General features: G+C 33.5%; 1 protein-coding gene across 7 annotated transcripts in view; it reads right to left on the minus strand.

Moving 5' to 3' along the window:
- Positions 1–11457, minus strand: part of LOC113511630 (PDZ and LIM domain protein Zasp) — a 55942-nt gene extending 44485 nt beyond the window's left edge. For 4 of the 7 annotated variants that reach the window (XM_031913511.2, XM_031913510.2, XM_031913509.2 and 1 more), the window contains exon 1: positions 11246–11450. The gene's annotated coding sequence lies outside the window, so the exon portion shown is untranslated. Of the gene's footprint in view, positions 1–11245 lie in introns of all 7 variants that reach the window. The other 3 variants (XM_031913508.2, XM_031913507.2, XM_026895304.3) reach the window with 2 other exon arrangements.
- Positions 11458–11872: the final 415 nt, after the last annotated feature.

Below are 11872 nucleotides of genomic sequence, written 5' to 3' on the forward strand. Positions count from 1 at the left end.
TGACGGCTATTAATTTTGTATCTACAATAATGTCTAGTATGGATATAAATTATAGCTTATTCTGATACCAGTATCAAATCACGACTCTATCTATTTTACTGGATACTTATAACTAAGTAAGTTTAGTTTTTTGGTCTATTCATTTGTTTGATACAGTCACGATACACAATGAACTAGGTATCGATACTACGTTACTTTGACTGAAATCGTTATTTGATGTATTTATTGCGTTATTTAACTAATCATTAAAAAAAATCACTAGTGATTCAATTTTTAAGCCCAGTTGGTTTTTTTTTAAATCTGTACTATTAATACAATGACACATCAGATACTGACCACGCACCCTATAATTTTATTTAAAATATTAAATACGTTAGGCATATATTTCATATTTTAAAAATTGTCATTATAGGAACAAAGAAATTTTTCTTTTCCTATCACTGTTATAGGTATTTTTTTCATTCCGTTTACACTGAATACAAATAAATATATCAGCCTTTTAAATAAAATCAACCTACCTACTGTAAGCTGCAGACGGGGCAGTTATTGAAAGTTATTTATTTAGTATTTGCGTAGGTTCAAAAGAATTACATATAGGTATGCAGCTCAGTAAATAAAGTTTGCAAACCCACGCATTAAAACACATTCTTTTTATTAATTTGTTACCGTGTCAGCATAAGTATTGCATTAAAGATAGTCCTTAGTAAATATTGACTTTGGGGCTTCCGTAACTCGAAGGGTCAACAACCTAAATTTCGAACTGAGCATTCGCGGCTAATTTGATTCATTACGTATTACTTACAATTACATTTAATAGAGTTATAGGTGTTAGTTATATACACAGCAGGATATCAATTCCGTATAACGTTGAAATATTTTTGATAAAATATTTTCCTAGTCAACATTATATTTAGGTAACCTCGTGTTATTTCTGATAATGTAGTGTCGGCGAGTCGTCGCGTGCGCTGGCGTAAACTTGGCACTTGACAGACGGACGCCAGCACCATTGCTCACGACTTATGGCTGTCATCCTCGCTCTGTGAAAATACTCCAGAATATAACACGCTCCATCTAAATATTGGATAACACGTTGAATAACGCTCGGTTAATGTCAATAACCCCTAAAATGCAATGTAAGAACCTTGGCGAATAAATATAAAACGGTTGCGAAAGAGTTGGCTGGTCGCCACTGCGACGCTAGCTCGGACGCCTCACTGATAACGCAAATTTTTAACAAGCATCGATATACAAACAATTCCAGATAAGGTTTATATTACTACGATATATTCAATACCGAGATACTACTGCAATTCATATGTATTTTACCTTCACTTTCGTGTAACATTTAAATTTATTACGTTGCTGCGAATAACATTTATTGTTGTATAATTAATAATATCTATTTAACAATTTGTTGTTTAAAAAATATAACAAACAAAATTGATTTTTATAAGTATCAAAGTAGTTAGGTTTGCAGATAATATGTATGTATACTCAAGCTCGCATTGAACAAAGCAAACTACTTCGTAGAATATATCATCAAACACAAAATTAAGAATTCATAGTTCAATCATTACGACAAAGCAAAAAAATTTCATTGACGCGGACAAGTTCAATGTGGAAGACGCGGCTGAAAATATTTTACGCGCTGAACACGTTAAGAAGTATATAAAATGTCACTGCGTTGAGCGTTGTGGAGGCAGAAATTTCTGATATAACGCTTGTATTATAAATAGAATTATGTAGATATATAGTTCTTGCTCAACGAGCTGTGAAGAAACGTTTGTTCAGTGTTTTGCTACGTGATGGAATCCGAAATAAGGATATCCGCACAAGAACCAGAGTATAACCGAATATAACCGAATAGAATCGAACCGATATAGAGCGATGTATATGCAAGCTGCAGTGGCAATGGGCCAGCCCTATAGCTCAGAAAACTTACAACCGATAGAGAAGAAAGTTTTTCAAAAGGCAACCTCATATAGTATACATAAACGATCTTCCTCTAGCTGAAGACAACAGACTGACTGTTACAGATGGCTGAGAATATATCTGATAATTTATGGTTTAGGCCTATTTTAGCAGCTGAAATTGAGATAGTGATAAAACACAAAAAATTTAACAACAGACTATCACAGTTCGAGATATCATCGAAATTTCTAATGTTGAAAAATAAATAGTTATTTATATATCCGACGAACATAGAAATGGGTCATCGAATTTGGAACAAATATACCTATATACTCGCGCTTAAATCAATATACTTGATTCGATTTATACAAACACATGTTAGTAACTACCAATGAAAGTATATAGATACTCATTGGTAGGATTTGAGGATTCTGCACCAATTCATCTTGTCAACAATTATTACCAAAGTTATTATAGTATGAAAATAAAAAAGTTACTAATGCCCTTCAAAGTAGATCCTTAATAGATCTCATTTTTAAGTTTAACCTAAGATTTTAGTTACTTCATAGACTTTTACTCTACTCCAGATTAGTTATGTACTTCTATAACTTCAGGATTATGTATAATTAATAAATTAGATTCTTTATTATTATGTAATAATTTAAAAACAATTATGAATTGTAATTAATTGTAATTGATATAGGTAATATGATTTTTTTAAGTTGTACATTAAGACATACATCGATGGGTTAACAATTCATGAAGGATGCATTGTTTGGGGACAAAGAACATTGTACATATCATCATAGAACCATTAGGATCTACGTATATGAGACGCAGAACGGATGTGCACGATTGATCCCAGTGCCATATTGACATGTTTATGAATGGCACGTTGAAGCGTATCTTACCAATTAGGTACCAACATCTGCCTTTAAAAAGGTATGTTTAACTTCGATTATACCTACATCTAGCAGTGTCACAGAATACAAAATAGAACAAATAATGTAATAAGTAGATATATCAGTGTCTTATTCTTATTATTTGTTATATATTTGTTATATATCTGTGCCATTATTCTAATACGTATAGGTATGGCCCTGGTAGCGCGAATTTTATTAGCTTTTGTCATAGGTATTACCTATTTACTGAACGTTACGTGTAAAACCTGACTCATACTCCTAAATACTAAACTGTTAATTTAACTATATCTGTAATAGTAAATAATAAAATTCTTAAATTCTAAAACAGGTTACTAGAGTTTTTTTAATGGGTGAAAATGGAATGATAAACTCGTCTGCGCTGTTGGTATACACTGACGGGGCATCAGTGAGAGATGACACGTGAGGATGAATGCAAGTCTATTGGACCACTATAACGAATTCGCCAAGAATTAACTACAATGTTTTCCAAGAGGAACCGCGTGGATTTCGACCTAATAGAGTATATTGGGGAGAAGGGGATTGTTTGAGTCTAACTGACCCATTGCCAGCAATACACCCTATCAGGTTGACCTTCACGTGGTTCCTCTTGGAAATCATCGTGGTAAATTCTAGCGGAATTTGTCACAATGGGCTAACTGACCTGCTTTCATCGTCACCTATCATCCCTCATTGGTACACCGCCAGTGCATTCCGATAATGCAGGAAGGGTTACCATTCCATTATCACCCATTAAAATAAAAATCAATATATTTCTAACAATAGAATTTTTAAACCTCATTACTAACAATTTCTTCCCTCCAGGTTATTAGGGTTAGGAATTTATAACTATCAGAGATATTAACAAATATCAGAAATATTTTCGAATCTATTGCCTTTGAAAGTAACGAACAGTGTTGTACTGCCTTCCACTAAGCTGCCTTATTATGAAATACAAATTATCTACAAGATTTACTGACTGATGTTGTGGTAGTTCTTATGGTCAGATAAAATATACGATAAGTGAAAGGTCAAAGAGCATATCACGGCTGTTAAAAATTTACAAAAGACCGCGATGTTAGCGAACATTAAATACTGAGGCCAATCATTGATTGAATAAGCTGGTAGAAATGTAGTTATATAAATACTTCATTTAATTTTAAGAATCTGCCCTGTTAATATATTATTTTGATATACCTAATGTTTTGATGATTTTTGTCGACTTGCTTACCAAATATTTAATTTACTTATTTAAAAGTTCAATTAAATGACAATGAAATCCGAATCAAAAAAGCATCCATGTCGCGTGGTTTACAAGTAAACAAAGAGTCTAAGCGACACAGACAACAAGATTGTTTTATGTTATTTGGAAATTAGAAAACTGTATTTCAGTGCTTTTAGACATTATAGGTAAACGTTAAATACAAACAAATTATTTTAAAAACTGAACTTGTATGAATAATATCTGACCACATCCAGCAAGCGCTCGGATGTTAACGTCCTATTGACTCACCGTTATGTAGAGCAAAGGATGAATAAATGCATATTGTTCCATTTATTTCAGAACTAAATTAATATAATTAATATACTTAGGTATCTTACTGACTAGACGATGTCTGCACATGGGAGATATATAAGAAAAATTGATCTTAATAAGACTATTAGAAGCGGAAACAAATATTTTTAAAAATTTTGTTTGTCTGTATACATGTTTGTTCCGGCATCACGCAAAAATTACTGCACCAAATTGGATGCGGTTTTCACAGTTGTGAAAGTTCCTGTTCCTGGAGGTTTATTATGAAAATTGGTTTGAAAATAATCTAAAAGTGCTTTGTTTCATTGGTTTTTCTTCTTCTAAATTCTACGCGTACGAAGTAGCTGGCTAAAAGCTACTTGATTATAAACAGTAGTAGATACAATATATCTACAACTATAGCAGTTTCAACGTCAGGTCGTGCTCGGAAGTTTGCATTCTTATTTTATTTCTTATTTACTTGTTGAAATGCTCACCAATACATTCACCGTTTTAAAGTTTTAAACCTCCAAAATTATTTTTTCGATTTCTAGGTTCATAAAAAGCTTGATCTCTGTATAAATACGATACTATCAGACGTATGAAAGATATTCCACTTTTTTCACTAAAAGTACAAAGCCGTAAAATCAATACAAATTGAAAATATAGGTAAACGTTTAACATTAAAATAGACTGCATGAAATGTTTGGGTACAGACTGAATTGATGATTTCATCGTACATATGGAATGTATCATCAGAGGTATCGTTCAGGAAAATTTTGCAGCTGCTATTGGTTTAATATTACCTACATTGACACTTACTTACAAGCTAAAAGAATTATTTAAGTATTAAAGTTCTATATCGTAAATGTTGTAATGTAACATAGATATTTGTATAAATATTTAGATTAAGTATTGACTGACCGACCTACATAACTAGAGCTAACAGAGCATTTAAAATCAAATTATTTTAGTAGTAATTTATTATAAACATTAAAAACTAATTACGTATTTTTAGTGCAAGTACGGAAACTATGTCGTGAATATATTTTTTTATCTAAGATATAATATTTCTGTATGCTTGTTTGCCACCTTTATGGTATAAAAAATATCTGTAAATTATTTAAATTGTATGGTATTTAAGTTCGATTAAAGTACCCATTTGTCTAATAAAGTAGTCGAGTCAGAAGGGTCAAGAAAACAAATGTTTATAGTAAAATCCTCTGAAGGAGAAACATAAGGGTGGCTAGTAGGTACGCCTCTCCACGCCGATAGCCACAGTATACTAGCCTGCTACGCATGTTCACGGTATTGTCTACATCATAGAATCATAGAACACTAATAGCACAGTATTACTTACTTATCTAGTACCTGTGTAGGGGCTATGGTTACTACTTTTATAAACGGACTGTTTGTTCGTCTCTAAAAAATGGCTTATTTTAAAATCATCTTATAAAGGGACAGTTTTCTTGTAATAACAATCATAAAAGTAAACAATAGATCGCAACTATTCATCGATAAAAAAAATTTGATTTATTCACTTCCATTAAGTATTTTTTAATTTATCCATTACCAATAAAAATAAAATCATTCTTATTCATAATAATATATATGTTAGTATAGTTTAGATTTATTGTATGAATCCAGAATTGCACCCATAGTTTTCAAACGTGAACTTAAAACACTGAATACACACAACAGGGAAGCCACTGTCTAATTACCTTTGAATGTACCAGTCTAGTCATCTTATAAACTTGACACCATTAAATTCAATATCAAAGCAACAACTTGTTAACTACGCAATAGAAAGAACAAGGAAACTAGTTATCATTTATTTATAGCAACCACTGGAAGTAGGTAGGTACATCGACATTTGCAAATGTTTATGAAAATAAGGATCCACTGAAATTTGCATATTCTTTTTCCTTATTGTACTGATATGTATTCATTGTATACTTATATCGATAGTTTCCTTTGTTAACGATGCATATACTACAGAAAATAAAAAAAAAATGCTCACGAACCCCTGATGCGGCAGTCAGAGAAAGTCGAGTATTCCCTTAACTATTAATACTATTAATACTTGTAGAATTGATAAGACGAGAAAATATAAGATAAAATAATGCACTTACACAAACGTATTTGTATAATTAAATTTAATTCAAATTGTCGTTATCATTTATTTTAATTAATACTGCTATTCTAACGACGTTAGGTAGTGAGGTGGCTATATAATTTATGTCTAGGCCATGATCTAGGCAGATGGTGGTTACGAGAAAAATTAACGTTTTATGAGTCTTTATTACCATCAGTGTGGACTATAAAATCAAAGGGCTTGCGAGTATGAACGTTTTAAAATTCCCTTCAGTTTGGGCCGTTGCACTCTTGGGGACTCGTCTAACCGGCCCACTATCAGTCGCCAGTTCGATTCATCGCGCGCCCGCCCGGCCGCCTGCGCCCGTGGCCCGTGGGCAAGGCGCTGGATATCACCAATCCTAACTACATAATAGACTATAGACATACACATCAATAGGTACATACTTAACTACAGTTATGGAAAATTTTCACTATCAAAAAGTAGTTTAAATTTCTATAATTACACTTAAACGTCAACGTTTTTTCTTTCGCCTAGTTTCTTTGAACTGAAGTACCTACCTCCTAAAACAGTTTCAGCTAAATTACTCCACAGTGCTGGATTGATTAATTTACTTATTATAATTATGATGTATGATAAAAATATGCTGAATATGCTGAAATTATACTTCGGGTTATTTTATTTGGAAAATTACAACAATAATTACCACCCTTGCTAACAAGTTGTTAAACTATCGATGAATCTTTTTTTTCAAGTGCAATAAAGAATATATAAAATTAATATTTTAAACGAAATCTTTAAATCAAAAGCAATTAATTTCAAGCTTACTTTATAAAATATTTAGTTTGTGAATCAATCACCTACCTACACAATAATACGAGTATAACGCATATTGTGTTATATTATTGTAAATAGATAGTATTCCTGTTACATTGTATGATACGAACTAATTCTGTATAATTAAAACGGTATCGAGAATTATTAATAATGCTATGGAACAGTCAGACGTACATATTTTTTATATTTATATTTTACTCTTTGAACAGGTCATAGTTATGATAAATTACAAAGTTACCTACTTAATAGACACCTATCGAATTACATTCTTCCTTATATATAATAATACGAAAGAGTTTGTTTGAACATGCAAATCTATGGAATTATCATTCGGATTTATAAGGCATTTGATAGTTCATTTCTTAAAAAAGGTAACATCACAATACGACCACAAGCGAAACTGCAAGAGATAGTAATGAAATAAATTAGGACTAACAAAGAATTAGATAGCAACCAATACGCAATCTGCGTTAGGACGACAATTGTAATTCGACATAATAATATACTAATTTATCATTATAATTACTAGTGAAATTTTTTGGCAATTTTCTCTTTATGTGAATTCTTAAATGGTTTCCCCACTTTAGTAACCTTTAACGTCCCTTTGCTGTACTCGGGTCTTTTCCTACAGAATGACATTAATACTCTCAATCCAATGAAATAATTCTAATGATGTACTATTTATTTATAAAATCCATCAAGCCAATATTAGAAGCCAATATTAAGTTGTAAGTTGTATAACAAAAAAAATTGAATAGATACATTGCATCAAAGTTTCGGTACGGATATGACAACGGCCTCGTGTATAAAAAAAGTATTAAAAATCAGTTCTTCATAATTTGGTCATGGCTTGGTTTGAAAAGGTGATGGCGTTGTATTGACATAGGTGCTACCTTCGACACTATGCTCTTGAAACCCTTTCGATTTCAAAATAAATAAAAAATCGGTTTTGATAAATTTTGCAATAAAGCGATTAATTTAGAACTATTTAAAATCATTTAAAAATAAAAGAAATCAACACTGTGCCTAATAAATTATCTTGAGAATCAGTTGATATACTTTGTTGAGGCTTTTTGTGGACATAATAATAATAATAGATAATAATAGATTATCTTGATATCTTATTTTTGTATAAATTCAATTAGCTATAGTTGCAACTATCCAAGTAATCTATATTTACCTATAAATTGAGATTTAAAATGAAAAAAAAACGGCGGCATATCAAGATATATCGTGTACAAAATTTTAAGTTCAGACCTTGAAGCACAAAAGATCCGTATGGGTCGACGTGCAACGGCTTAGCTGACCCCATATGCGAAAATAAGATAAGTTAGACCTTCGGAAAGAGATTTATGAAAACCGAATCCAATTTAGTACCATAGTTTTTACATGATGCCAGAACAACATACAGACAGATAGACAACGTTTCTAAAACTTATTGTGTTGACTTCTAAGATCTCTCATATAAATTGACCCAGTTCTCTTTTTAGTAATATCATTGTATTCAGCACTAGCATTTTTGTAGTACTTCGTACTTACGCATGGATTAAAATTAAATTATTTTATTATTTAAACATTCAGTGAATATTTCTGCACATCTCAAAAATTCAGAATGCTAACAACATTAAGTTTTGTATCATATATATAATTGGTCAATAAAGTTTAAATAAATAAATACAATTTCTAGATGGCATATGGTATATCAAGAATTTAAGCTAAAATTATAAAGACATCGGATTTTAAGTTCGACCTTCAGGAACACAACAGTGAAAAGAGTATTCAATTTTATGCAGTAGTTTTTGCGTGATGACGAAACATATATACAGACAGACAAATATTTTTTTTTAATATTGTTTTAGTATCTGATTAAACTTTTGTGATCAAATACCCTCATATAAATATTTCTAAAACATGACCTATGTACAACTTTTCTGTTACTTCTTTTAGTTACCTATAATTTTATAATTATATATAGATAATAAATCTAATTCTACATACACACAGGAACACAGGTTTGTAAGTATAGCAAAAACAATGGTGTAGATATTTTTCAATGTAATCACGATTTTCTTGAAGCGTGAGGGCCGAAATTTTTTCCTCGTCAAATTCTTCTGTATAATTGCCAATTAGTATTGCGATTGTTGTTGCCAACAACTTGAATTTTACAAAATATAAACTGACTCACTACCCACGACAACCAGCCGACTATTGGCGCTTATGCAATTGACCAAGTTCCAAGACCAGGTTCAGTTTATGTCTAGATCAGAATGTGGAACTTCGCCTTTAAATTCATTCATTAAATTCAAGACAAACCGTAGCATGGTACCTATGTACTAACTATACTTTTAATTCATTTGTATTCCAAGATAACCAGACGGCTTATTAATATGAAAAATGTATGCAACTGTCAATATTGATTTGTTTGTTTACTCTGTTTGTCTAATAACTACTTAGTAGTAATGTGTATACTGTAACGTTATTAACGTAATTGTTCTAATTTAAAAAGAAGGCATTAATTTATTCACTTTTACCTATAGGATTTCTATCGAAGTTGTAAATAACGAATAATGATATTCAATTGATTTTTTAATTTATATTTATCGGGTGAGTAAACAAATTAGTCATTTTCAGATAATAAGTGTAATACAGTCGCTATGAAAAGGAAAATTAAACACTAATTACGTCCAACTAATAATAAGTACTCAGTTCGTTTTTTAAGTCGATTCTTATTACATTGAAAATAACTACCTACAAATTAATGTCAACTGTAATATTTCAATTTGGTATTTATTATATATCTATCTACCATTTACCTGTACAATAAGTTATACTTATCAGATACTAGAGTATAGTACTCAATTATACGAGGTCTGTCCGGAAAGTTCGTATAAAAGTGTTCTGGAATGCGAGAAAGAGGAGTGGGGAGGCCAGGTAAGCGCAGGACCCCTTCCTTATGTCCCTAACAATGCTTCAGTTCTGGTCTGACCGCCGTGCGGTGCGAACTGGCTTGTCACGCCATCTGTGAAGTTACCTCTTAACGAAACCCCGTCGGCATGGAGCCCGCTTCCGTTGAAGAGCAGCGCGTCGTAATCAAGTTTCTCTCGAAACTCGGCAAGAATGGCCGTGAAATTTTTGCCGATCTCAGAACAGTTTATGGGGATGATGCTGTGAAGGAACCAACCGTCCACAAGTGGCTAAAAAGATTCAGAGAGGGCCGAGAAAGAGTTCGATGTTCGGGGGATTGTCCATCAAGAATTCGTCCCTCCAGGCCAGACAGTTGATGGAAAATTCTACGTCGATGTGCTCAGACGCCTCAAAGCTCGTGTGGCACGAGTTCGTCCAGAATTGGCGCGAGAGGGGCGTTGGATTCTTCACCACGACAATGCCCCTGCCCACACCTCTCTTGTTGTCCGTGAGTTTTTGAGTAAAAATTCCATTACGGTGACCGAACACCCCCCTATTCGCCGGATTTGGCCCCGTGTGACTTCTTCTTGTTCCCAAAAACCAAATTGGTACTTCGGGGGCGGCATTTGGGGGACATAAATGAGATAAAAAAAGCTACGACGGGGCAGCTGAGAAACCTACAACCAGAGGACTTTCAAGGAGCCTTCTCACAGTGGAAACGGCGTTGGCACAAGTGCATTATGTCACAGGGGGAGTACTTTGAAGGGGATAAAATTGATTTACCTGAATAATTGTAAAATAAAATTTTTAAAAAACTTTTATACGTACTTTCCGGACAAACCTCGTAATTCAATAATATCTACTAGTATACTAAAGTAATACTATGACCATATTCATTCATCTCAAATTTCTTAAACCTCGACTATACTCATACCTACATATTCCCAATTTAGCGCTTCAACAGCGCTATGGATTCCAAGAACAGCTGTTTATTTTAAAACCGCGATGCGGTAATACGGCATAAACAAGGCGGACTTCAATCGAATTATCAATTACTATACTTACATCGATGGTCGTTAACTGGTGGGTTCAGGTATTATTCTTCACTTGGCACTGTTAATCACTGGTTCAAAACACGGCGCGCGACCGTTTCTAAATTGGCGATCGCGATCACGGGATATTTATAGAGCGGTAATACGACACCGGGCGCGGGCGTCGGTCGTTCGGTCGTGGGACTGTTGCGAGCTGCGGCGCGCGAGTGCGGCTCGGCCGCGCCGCGAGCTGCGCGCCGCCCCGCGGGGGGCCGCCCCCACCCCCGCCCCCGCCCCGCCCGCGCGCTGCAGGATGCGCCCGCGCAGCCTCCGAGGACGATACCCTCATCAGCCAGTCTCCCTTTGTGTTGGACTAGCAAACTATACAAGTGACTGTGAAAGCAGTCTTTGTTGGATTTAGCCCTATAATTGTATTACTTTCAGCTTAGTATTTTGTACTGGTTGATACATAATTCACACTTTGTTAAATACTTCATAACTTGTATATAGATACGTAGCCGTTCAGCTACATACATACACATAATTACGATTTAGACATCTAAAACTATGAAGGGTTTATGCCAAGTTTCATCAAAATTGTTTAAGTGTTCTTTTATATATATATCTCTCTCTCTCTCTCTACCCCGTAATAGATGCAGCA

This window comes from Galleria mellonella, unplaced genomic scaffold (genome assembly GCF_026898425.1).
Source record: "Galleria mellonella isolate WM207_F2 unplaced genomic scaffold, CSIRO_AGI_GalMel_v1 utg117, whole genome shotgun sequence".
NCBI classification, from domain to species: domain Eukaryota; kingdom Metazoa; phylum Arthropoda; class Insecta; order Lepidoptera; family Pyralidae; genus Galleria; species Galleria mellonella.